The sequence below is a fragment of the Pinus tabuliformis genome, chromosome 4_2 (assembly GCF_031772625.1).
Source record: "Pinus tabuliformis cultivar Carrire ecotype Pingquan chromosome 4_2, CPIR1, whole genome shotgun sequence".
NCBI lineage: Eukaryota > Viridiplantae > Streptophyta > Pinopsida > Pinales > Pinaceae > Pinus > Pinus tabuliformis.
Genome location: NC_142304.1, coordinates 1,079,997,960 through 1,080,010,605, shown reverse-complemented (window position 1 = coordinate 1,080,010,605; position 12,646 = coordinate 1,079,997,960). Strand labels below are relative to the sequence as shown.

At 38.2% G+C, this 12,646-nt stretch overlaps 1 pseudogene; it reads right to left on the bottom strand.

The window, feature by feature from the left end:
• Window positions 1-263: 263 nt before the first annotated feature.
• LOC149173393 (uncharacterized) overlaps window positions 264-12,646 on the bottom strand; it is a 75,493-nt pseudogene continuing 63,110 nt past the window's right edge.

Below are 12,646 nucleotides of genomic sequence, written 5' to 3'. Positions count from 1 at the left end.
GAGATTGTATATAATTTCATGGTTAAGTGGAAGCCTTCCATCAGCTACTAGATCTAGGTATCCATGAATCTCCCTCAACCGAGCCTTGAGACCCTTCAAAGATGTCAATTTCCCACTCACCTTTGTTGCAAGAGTACTGATAGTATATTTTTTTAGTATTATTTCCACTAGTAATCCGACCTATATCCTTTTCAAAATATTGTACCTGATCTATTTTTCTCAAGATGAATTTCATCAGTTGTAGAGGAATGCATACCCCTATTCTACATTTTCTATTGCATCTTTTTAATATAATCATCGATATCTTCATCCATAATAGATGGATCAACCATAAAATAAAAAGGGTCGCGTAAAACCATAACTTCTACTCCAATTTTCTCAAATAAATTAGAGACATGAAGGCAGTCCTCACGCAAAAAGTATAATGCGTGTGGATGATCAAGGTCTACAGACTGAGAAACATCAATAATACAAATGACCATCATGATAAAGAATATTGTATTCACTTAAATATCCAGGCACAAGTTTTCATTTATAATATAAGCTACACATCATGATGACAACCTCTAAACAACTTTCACGTAATTTATCCTCTGACAAGGAAACATCTTTGAATTGAAGTGCAACCCAACCATTTGTTCCTATGAATTACATGACAAGAATATGAAGTCTTAGAAACATTGGTGTTGGACACTGAATGGTGGTTGCCTTCAGGTTCGAAAGATTACTCACTTATTTTTCTACCTAAGTCTTCACCATTTTTCTTTGATTGTGCTTGCAATATAGATGCCTGAAACAACAATATTCTTGGACATATATTTCCTTATCCTTGAATACAAGAATAGAAGTTTTATAGACTTTCATAGGCAGTTCACAAAAGAGTATATTTTCTATAGGTATGCAGGACAATCAACAAGCAAAGGAGCGCCTTGTTGTATAGTCTACACAACTAGTACAAAATAGGGGTAGTTTATAACTTTTCCATCATCATGTTGTCCACAAATGCCATACATCGAGAAATATTATTTGGCATGTTAACATTGAGCAATATTCACCCCACACATATTCTTTGGCATGTTAAAATCAAGCAATATTATTTGGCATGTTAACATAGAGCAATATTCCCCATACATCGAGCAATATTCGCTCCACAAATGCCATAAACCTCTGCCAATGTCTAAGACATTTGAGTAGCTGCACCAAAATGGTCTCTCTAGCAAAGAATTTTTTGTTCTAATGAGTTCTTCATATTCACTAACTATAATAACGCAGACTAACATAACTATTCTAGTATCTGCACTCTATTCCTATGTATCCTAACAAAAGCTCTGCAATCTCTCTATATATCCTGCTAACATTCCACACCAAATTGTGTAATGTTCCACAGGTCTACTAGAGGTAATGCTTTATATTTTTTCATATTGCACTGTATATCTTCCATGATCTCAGTTCCGCCAATCCAATTGAAACTGTATTACATCCATCGATTCCTATCTATGTTTGGATGAAATTGATCAACATTTCCACGGCCATAGGTGATGAAGAAGACTATGTAATCATCCACCTTTGAAACGTAGAAACCATCCTCCAGACTCTATAATGTAGACTTTGTAACATTTAGACTTGTAATCTCATGTCTTCTGACTTGTAACTTTCTATATGATAACTTCTCTGGCATTTGCAGAAGCCTCTATGTATATGTCAGTATGACATTAACAAATAACATATTGCATATGTTTGAGATTCCTCCTTCTCTTATAACTGATACCACAGGTTCACATGCTAACTCCTCTAATTTGTAACCTCATATTCATTACAGGGCAGGTTATCATACCGTTGTACCACTATTATGCCAGACTGATTCCAAGAGCACATAATTTCTTCATAAAATTGAAACCATTTTGGCACATCAGTTTCATGAATTTGATCATCCTTTGTTGTCATGTATTTTTTTTCCAAAAGACTTGGCTCAAAATCATCCTCGAGCCTCTTGAAACCTTCATCATCTACTCCTACACCATCCATGCCTTTTCTCTCAAACCTTGCTTTTGATGAGATAAAAGTTCATCAACATCACCAAATATATCCCGAGCTTCTTGTAAAGTTCTTCATTGATTGCTTGCTTGAGGGAACTTGCATTTTTGTTGCATCTTCTGTTGATAAACCTCGATATAATTGTGCATTCAACTGCTATATGCACATGTTTATGGCAATTGAAGCACTTGACATCTTCCAATAGGGGAGCAAAGGAATTGTTATCCCTCCTTTGGAATCTTACAGGCTTCCTAAACTCATCTCTAGGTGCAAATTGCATTTTTCAAAATACACTTTCTTAGTCTCATTCCTCAGCTACTAGTTTTGATGCTTGTTCTTTCTTTCTTCTTTGCTAATCATGTTGATGGAATATTCTCCTACAAGCCTTTTTGGTGTTGCTTTATTATCTTCTGTGGCTACCTTTGAGCTCTTACTATTTTCTGACTTATTTCTCATGAAGACAACCTCTGATTCTAATATTTCACATTGTTTATCTCTTTCCTTCAGTTGGTTGTTGATTACCTATTCAACTCTTCTCACTTCTTCCAATTGTGTCCTCAAGCTAATGATTTCTTATTTGAAATCATGCTCTTTCTCATTACATATCTACAACAATTTCTTTTGATCTATGTTTTCACTTGTAAGTCTTTCTATTTCAAACAAGGCTAAGTCAAGATTGGCTTGGTCTTCAACTAACTTATCCTCGTGACAATTAAGTACTTTCACACTAGTAGAACAAGTCTCATTTGGCTAAACAATTTCTTTCTGAGAGTCCTTTTTCTTTTACTGGCATCTCTTTCATGCATGACCTGCAACCTGTCCCATATTTATTTTGCATATTTGAGACCTATTATCATCTCACGATCTATATTTTGAGGTTTGTTGTGAATTGTACATTTATCCTTGGCATTCCACTATTATTCTTACTTTAAGGGGGAATCTTTACTATATAAATCACATACTAGCTTCCAAACATCAAATCCATAAGCTATCAATTTAGACTTTACCTCCTCTCTTGATTCCTGAAAGCTAATAGCACCAAGCACATGAATACTTTGATAATCCATAATTAAACCAACTATACCTTCCAGTTGTTAGGCTGATATAGAAGTAACCTGCTCTGATACCAATAGTTGGAAACATGACTATACTAATAGGGGAGGTGAATCGATATAATGCATCTATGGTAATCAATTTACAATTTTTACTTTTCTTTTCAATAGTTATTTGAACTATGAGATGAGTAGTAGTACATCATATGAATAACATATTTAACATATAAGAAAAATTAAACCACAACATAAGAAACAACAAACGATGGAAACATATGTAGACACCAGATATAAGTGGAAACCCATAAAGGGAAGAACCATGAATTTGTTGTTGTGATGTAAAGCAAGCACCTAATCCATTTTTACATAATCTTTTGTAGGAACTGCTATAGGATAAAATGCACAGTGTATGGAGAATGGAGATACCCTCAAGGGTCTTCCCGAGACCCTTGGTAGAATGTAAGATTATCTACAACCGTCACAAAGTTACATGCATGTCCATAATCAATAACTAACTATCAAAGCAAAACGGGTTCATTACCTCAAGCCTCCATGTAGATTTGCTGGAGAGCACAATGCAACTAGGTGGAAGTCCCCTGAGTCGGTTCTAGATCAAGTCTTGCACATAGAAGAGACAAGCATAATCACAACATACAACCTTGATAACTAATACATGAACATATAAAAGACATCTAGTTACACATGACTAAGCTACTCATGCTAAAAGGTATTGTAAAAACAACTAAATGAATGATAGTGCCAACACCACATTGTAGACTATACAACTGCAGTTCTATATTAATGTCGGAAGAGTGATTACAACTGTCTGTCGCAATAGCCTTCCCTTACCCCTCCAGCTCCTCTCTCTCTCTCCCTTCCTACCAACTTATTATGCTTAGATTTGAGACTACGCTCAACAATCAAGTAAGCTATCCTTTAAAATGATCTGACCTCCATCACAATAGCCCTAGCTTTGCTTAAGTAGCATTCAAGTTAGGGTTTCCAAGTTCCTCCATGAGTTTCTTTAGGTAAAAGCAATGATGTTGCCATGATTTTGAGTGCTTTCCCGTTTGCCTCCTTCATTAGGACTAGAAATCCCACAAATAGGTCGAACTTGAGATGTTTCCTTGCTTTTCTGAGTAGATTTAGGAGGGAATATCTAGATATTTATGAGTTAATTCGCTCCTTTGACCTTTAGATTCTCATTAGGATCCACTAACGTTGTCCCCGAACCAACAAGTAGAGTTAGTAGGGTCACTAACGCTCCCTTAGGCTTACAGAGAAGCTTTATAAAGCATGTTGTCAGTGTATAGACAATGTTAGTGTGGAAACAAGGCCTGTGATCTTGGCTATTGCTTCAGCCATCATGTCTTTCTCCTCTAAGCTGATGAGGAGGTCATTTTGTTGTATAACAGATGCCCCCTAAAGTGTGAGATCAGAGGTTGCGACGATGGCCGAAATACTTTACTTAACTGTAATTTTCCTTCTTCAACAAAAAGAGAGAGAGGATCGGAGCTTCGGGCGGTACGGGAAACCTGATACAACACATATATATAAAACAACTAAAATAATATCCTGAGTTGGGAATTCCCATGCTCAGTAGCTATGTCAGAGTGATTTTCTCATAAAAAGAGATATGACGATGTTGGCCGCCGATAAGAATAATACAGATCTGGTGTCATAATAGGATTGTTCTGATGAGCTGTCTCCAAAAAAAAATATACGCAACTTGGGAGAGGAAACAAGGCTGAGTGATGCAAGCCTCTACCTAAGGTCTTGATTTCCGCTTCATCGAACATCATAGATAGATACATGTGAATATATGTGTTGATGTCGAACATGCACGAAATCGTCTGATTACCAGTCAATAATGGAGATCGTTAACAAATGTGAGGAAGGCCACCAATAATGGTGATGGTCTCCAAGATGCACAGTACAATCTAGCGAGTGTGAAAAATGTTTTTGTCATCGAACACTCGTAGAATCGCTTAACCAGGAGCCAATAATGAGAACCCCTGATCAAACACAAGGTGACCTGCCACTAATGTCTGCAAGTACCAAGGCATTAAATGTGTTTTTGGGTTGTCTTCCTAGATAGAGTGTTGAAGTCGATAGGAAGATATCTATCGAAATGTAGGCAATAATGTGTCCTACATCAATCGACACGAAATAGGACAGGAATACTTTTTATTTTTGAGGAATCTTTGAGCATTAGGTCAAAACGATAGAGGGCATGATGAAAGGATATGCTTGGTGGGTTGATGGAGGAAACAAAAGGTTAACCCTTGAACAATAGAAGGCATGACAACAATTTTAACCATGCAGCACTAGACTCATGAAACACCAAAGAGTGTTAGGATACAAAGATGCAAGAACATCAGGGCATTTAGGCTAAACTCATAGGATGGTAGGATTCATATTGAGAGGCCGTCACAAGGAAGGTTTATCTGAGGGATTTCCATGTTCAAGGGAACAACTGCTGCCAAACCACGCTTTCTAATATTGAATGCAGTTGTATTATCTACTTTCCCCGTATGATTAGTTTAGTGAGTCCAGACGGGTAAACTCGTCGATCTTTTCATATTTTAGGTGTCTGAAAAGGACCACAAAAAGAGTGACTCTATGCCATATGTAATTAGTTTAATGAGTCCAAATAGGCAAACTCGTCGATCTTTTCATGTTTTAAGAGTCTGAAAAGGATCGTAGAAAGAGCGACTCTATGCCCTACCTGATTAGTTTAATGAGTCCAGATAGGGAAATTCGTTGATCTTTTCATGTTTTAAGAGTCTGAAAAGGATCGTAAAAAGAGCGACTCTATACCTCGTCTGTGTAATTTAATGAGTCCAAACTATACAACTCAGTGGTCTTTTCATATTTAGAGAGTCTGAAAAGATCGTAAAGAACGACTCCAGGGTGGTCCCTTTGTCATAGTTTTTAGCCAGGTGCGACAAAAGTTTAATAGTATACCCAGATCGGTTACTTTTCCATGAGTTAATCTATTGAGTACGAGGAGGTGGACTAAACTCGATTTTCGTCATGAATTTTTAATGAGTCACACGATGACAAACTCAATACCTTCATCAAATTTTAACGAGTCAAATGAAGAAAAATCAAGGTATCTTTTTCAGTTTAGTGAGCAAAAAAAAATGTAAAAGAATTGCTCATTCCTTATTCGTAGATTTAATGAGCCCGAAGAAGGGAAAAACTCTGGGATTTTTTGATTTAAGAGCGACAAATGGTCCCAAAAAATCAAGTGCTCTTGTTGCTGCCGTAGATTTTTAACAAGCCTGGTGACAAAAACTCGATATTTTTCAGTTTAACGAGCGGGAAAAGTACCTAAAAGAATGTTGGGGTCATATTTATAAGATTTAATGAGCTTAAATAAAAAACTCGGGATTTTTTTTTCAGTTTTATGAGTGAGAAAAGAGAGCCTAAAAAGAATGCTCTAATGATCTTTCTCAGTTTAAAGAGTTAGAAAAAGAGCGAAAAAGAGTTGCTTGGACCATCGTCGTATGTGTTTAACGAGTCCAATGATGACAAACTCGTGGATTTTTCAGTTTTTAGAGCGAGAAAATATCCCATAAAAGAAAAGCACTCATTGAGAATTGCATGCAGTGATTTTTGCTTTTCATTCCTGAAAGTACTTTCATCAAAAGCGGAAAAAGTATAAAAAAGCAACAACTCCTATCCATATGGGGTCATGCATGATAAAAAATCATGGGGAATGGACTACTTCCTCTTTAATGATTTAAAAAATCATGTCTCCAAAAATAAATATAAAGAAGTTCTTTGAGCTTTCACATTCACCATTTTCACTATTTGAGAACTGTGAGAGCATTTTGGAGCTAAAGAGGAGCAAATTTTCCACAGACCATTGCAGGAGATCCAGACAACCATTCGATGTGCTGTCAGTCCCAGGTAGAGGCCAAAACCTTTCTCTATGCATTTCTTAACTTTTCTTATCATTTTTAGGGGTGGATTCTTGTAGATTTGGGGTTCCCTAAAGCAACGATTGTGCACTGACACCCTCTGGTTGGCCCATAGGGAGCGTTAAACGCCCTGCATGACCTGCTGGAGGGCGTTAATCCTCCCTGTGTACCTCTGGGGGGGGGCATTTTAGCTTGAGGGCGAAGTTTAAAACCCCATGCAATGATTCTTGAAGTTGTATTGCCCCATTTTGACTGATTTTTGGGTTATTTTGCACAGGTTTCAGGCCATAATGACTAGTCTATGGAGAGAACGGGCCCATGATAGCCAGGAATTACTGATGCGAAACGATCTAGCATGCATACTTGCATTTTGTCATTGCGGTTTACTGAAGTATGCAAAGTTGGAGCTGATGAAAGGGCGGGTGGATTTATTGAGATGGATTATCCAACACTAGGATGAACATGAGCAGGTGTTCAGGATTGTAGATCATGAGCTAGCCATTGATTGGGATGACATTTAATTTTTAACTCATTTTTCATGTTGTGGAGCACAAGAAAACCTCACCGTGGGTAGGCCTGATCCTCAATATACCCTAGAGCTGGTGCAATCCTACTGCACCCCTGAGAGCGGACTTGTCAGCAACAGAGTCCCCATAGAGAGGGTTAGGTCCCGGTCTATGAGGGCCATTTTATGGTTGATTGTGTGGTTGGCGGGGTCAAAGAGCCCCCACATTGCAACAAAGGCCCAACTATTACTTGTAGTTGATTGTGTCCAGTTGCAAATGTTCAACTAGTGTGAAGCAGTGCTTCGCTAGTTGAAGGCAGAGTTAACCGCATGCAAGACTCGAACCCAACAAACTTTTGGGTATGGTACGCTCATAGTCTCATTCATTCTTGAGAGGGTGACTGCTATGCACCCAAGGATGAGATTAGGTCCCTTTAATTTGAGGGAGCCGAGACAGGGGCGATGGTCATCACTCGATCCTCGCACAGGAGGAGGACCGATCCAACACTTCTTCGAGGAAGATTTCTTCCAGTGGCTTTGAGGCTAGATTGTGATGATTGACGACTATGCCTATGAGGGCATGGACTTCACCGGTGACCCTGACTTGATGCTGCCGCCCGAGACCAACTAGGGTCCTCAAGATGAGAATGATTTTTTATAGTACTTCAAGTATTTTTTAGCTTTTGAATGTTTATGTGATTTTTTTATGGGTGAACAAGTATTGACATGAAGCTTTATGCTTAACATAGATGTGGCACCATTACAACCTGTAGGCGAACCCCGCCATATGAGACGAGGAGGCCAACTACCTGCTGGGGGGGTGATGCTAACAGTCTTCGCGAGGTTCTGAGGAACTTGGAGGGCTTGAGCATGGGTGTGCCCCCCCTTCCTATGAGGGAGATTCTCGCTCATATGCAGTGGCACACAGTCGGTGTACCTGAGCGGTTTTTGGTTCCTCTTCGGAGGATAGCTAGAGCAGTTTTAGCATTTCAGGAGCAGTAGGCTCTTTTTAGTAGGTGTTTTGGCATAGCCAATGGGTGTTTGTAGCTAGGCTTAGTAGCCATTTTGTACTTAAAACATCCAAGTTTTGGAATATTTCGATGTAAAAGACTGGATTCTATCTATATATATATATATATATATATATATATATATATATATATATATATATATACATATATATAGATATATATATATATATATGTATATATATATATATATATATATATATATATATATATATATATATATATATATATACATATATATAGATATATATATATATATATATATATATATATATATATAGATATATATATATATATACATATATATAGATATATATATATATATACATATATATAGATATATATATATATATATATATATAGATATATATATATATAGATATATATATATATATATATAGATATATATAGATATAGATATAGATATATATATATATATATAGATATATATATATGTATATATATATATATATATATATATATATATATATATATATATATATATATATATATATATATCGAGAGAGAGAGAGAGAGAGAGAGAGAGAGAGAGAGAGAGAGACATTTTGATGGCATAAATGTTTTTGTAAAATTTTTAACTCTGTAAATTTTTAATTTTCATGCATGCTTCTATAGTGGATGAGATAGATGCCAATCTAATACATAGTTTCCATTGAATCAGCAACTGTATTAAATTCTCTAGGAATGTGTTCATATGTGATAACTTCGAATTGACGTTCCAAGAGTCGTGCCCTTAAATAATGATGTAACAAGGTTGGATTATGAATGTGATAACGATTTGTCAATTCCATAGCTAGCTGAGAGTCTAACTTGACCACCAAATTGGAGATGTCCCTTGATGACGCTTCAGTGAGAAGTGAAATTATGGGTTGTACTCTGCAATATTGTTGGTAGCGGTACCAAGAAAGACTCCTCTGAAACAAAATAGTTTCGACTCAAGTGTGTAGATGACCCAAGTAGATGATGCAATGTGTCGTGTGTGACGATTGGCACCATCCACGTATCTTACGTATGTTAAGGGTAATGAAGACATCTGCATTGCAAGAAGGATGTATGAGACAAATATTCCAATAATACACTGAAAAAGGAAGCAAAACTTATAAATACATAAAATTACAAAGCACATGCCCAATGCAATACTAGGCATAATACTTTTTCAGATAGAGCCCATTTTTGGGCTTAGCTAGTGGGACTCCCTCCCAGTCCTGAAGTTCATATGCCCCTTTTAAGAGGGCTTTCTTGACAATATAGGGACCTAGCCATAAGGGTTGAAGCGTTCCTGCCCCAAAAGGTCATGTTTTTTATCATAGAGAAAAACAAGATCCCACTCTTGGTAAGAACGAGGCTTGACCTTTTTGTCATACTAGGATTTTACCTGGCGTTTGTGGGCCTCGAGTGCCAATTCGACATCTCGACAGGTTTCATCTAGTTGATTGAGGTATAGCAGGTGCTCTTCTTCAGTAGTAGTTCCAGGCAAGAGTTCAACGACTATTTGTAGGGAAGGGATCTGACACTCAATTGGTAAAACTACTTCCAGGCCGTAAGCTAGTTGAAAAGGTGTAAAGCCCGTGGTAGTTTTTACTGAAGTTCAGTATGCCCATAGCGCTGAATATAACATTCGATGCCAGTTGGTTTTATGATTCCTACCAACCTACGGATCATGGTTTTTAAGACACCATTGACGGCCTCTACTTGACCATTAGCTTGGGGGTAGTAGGAGGATGATTGATCCTGATGAAAACCTAGCAGCGATGTTAAGTCAAACATCATGTGATTTTGAAAATGAGACCCATGGTTTGTAACGATCATGCGGGGTACACCGAAGTGACAGATGACTTGATTGAACAGGAATAGCACCGGGGTTTCCCCATCTGCCTGGGTAAGTGGGAAGGGCTTCGGCCCATTTCATGAAATAGTATACAACTACAATGATATAGTTGTGTCTAGCAGAGGAAACAGGATTGCAGGTTACGAAGTCTATCCCCCATTTGGTAAAGGGTCCGACAGAGATAACTGGGTGCAGTAGGGCTGGAGTAGCACGCATTTCCTTTGTGAACACTTGACAAGGATGGCATTGCCGGATGGCCTTGGCATAATATTTGAACAAGGTCAACCAGTAATAGCCTCCGCACAAGATTTTCTATGCAGTAGATATGCCATAAAGATGACCGCCACATGCCCCAGCATGGCAGTCATTTAAAACGTGTTCCACCTCTTCATGAGTGAGGCAACGTCGAAGAACAGAATCCACACCATGACGATATAATGTATCGTTAATCACTAGATAGTGTCACACTTGGTGACGGATGCGACGACGGTCACCGGAGGATAGTTCGGGGCAGAACCGTTGCGCTTAGAGGTAGACAAGAATGTCTCCATATCAAGGGTCAGTGGTGTCTATGAGATAGAGAGATTCATCTAGAAGAGGATCGTGGGCTATCTCATTAGGATCGACAATGGAAAGATCCAACAAAATTTTGGCGAAGACTAAGGAGTTCTTCGCCATGGCAGCAGTGAAAACCAAATCAAATTGTTGGAGGATCACGATCCATTTTGAATATGTTCCTCCAATTACTTGATGAGACAAAATGTGTCTCATGGGATTCTCCAAGGCAATGACAATAGTCTTTCACAACAATATGTAGTGTCAGAATCGGTTGACAACAAAGACGACTGCCAATGACAGCTTTTCCACATGTGAGTAGCTGAGTCCGGGCCCAGCTAGGCCTTTCGACATATAATAGATCACATGTTCACTTCGGTCATCATGTATTTGAACCAAGACCATTCCTAGAGAGGATGGCGAGGCTGCTAGATATAGACAAAAGTCGCAGCCATAGTTGGGAGCGTTAAGGAGTGGGACTGATATAAGCGCCTTTTTCGAGGCATCAAATGATCATTGAGCTTGATCATCCCATAGATACAACACTCCCTTCTTAAGCAGGCACATGAAGCATTTCGTTAACTTAGCATAGTTCACGATGAACCGTCATAAAAAGTTTGCTTTCCCTTGCAAACGTTGGAGCTGTAGAATGGGTTGTGGTTTAGGCAATAGAGTTGTTGCCTTTACCTTATCGGGATCAATCCTTATCCCATACCTGGAGACAATGAATCCAAGTAAGTGTCCAGACTCGACGAAGAAAACACATTTATGTGGATTCATACGTATGTTATAAAACCGACACCTAAGAAAGATGGCTCTTAAATGGTTTAGGTGTTGCGTTCATTGCTTGGAATGGGCTGGAAGGTCATCCAAGTAAGCTTGAACGATATGCCTGATATCATGAAATGCGTAGTCCATGGCTCTTTGAAAAGTTTCTCCAACATTCTTTAAACCGAATGGGAGTTTTCGATAGGCAAAGATTCCCCATGGGCAAATGAAGGTGGTTTTGTGCTGGTCTTTGGGTTTTATAGCAATCTGGTTGTAACTTGAGAATCCATCCATGAATGAAAATGATTCACAACTGGCACAGTCGTCGATGATTTGGTCAATGAATGGTGTCAGATAATTATCCTTGGGACATGCGGCGTTCAAGTCTCAATAGTCGACACATACACGAATGGTTCCTTGTTTCTTATCGATAGGAACCAAATTGGAAACCCATTTTGTTAAAGGAATAGGATATATGAAGCCAGCATGTAACAAATTTTCCACCTCATTTTTTATGGTTGTCGTTTTGCAGGGATGGACCGGTTGAAGTCACTGACGGACAGGTTTAGCATTGTTGTAAATCTTGACCTCATGCTCGACAGTAGACAGATCTATGTCGGGCATTTCCTCATATGACCAGGTGAATACATCACAAAATTCCTTAAAAAGGTAGGTGAAGCTTGCAATTTCCTCAGGATTGCAATCTGCTCCAATCTGGATGTTTTCCACGATGCCTGTCGTGACAGAAATATTGATGAGAAATGTTTTTGAAATATTGCCCATTTTTCCTTCTGCGTCCAAAATTTGGATAGTCGTATATGGTGAGGAAACGATTTTTGGTATGTTAGGTGACAGGATTTGAAGAGGTATCATGTCCGAATTAGATATCGAAACATGATGGTGTGAGTCCTCCCAAGGTCGCTCTT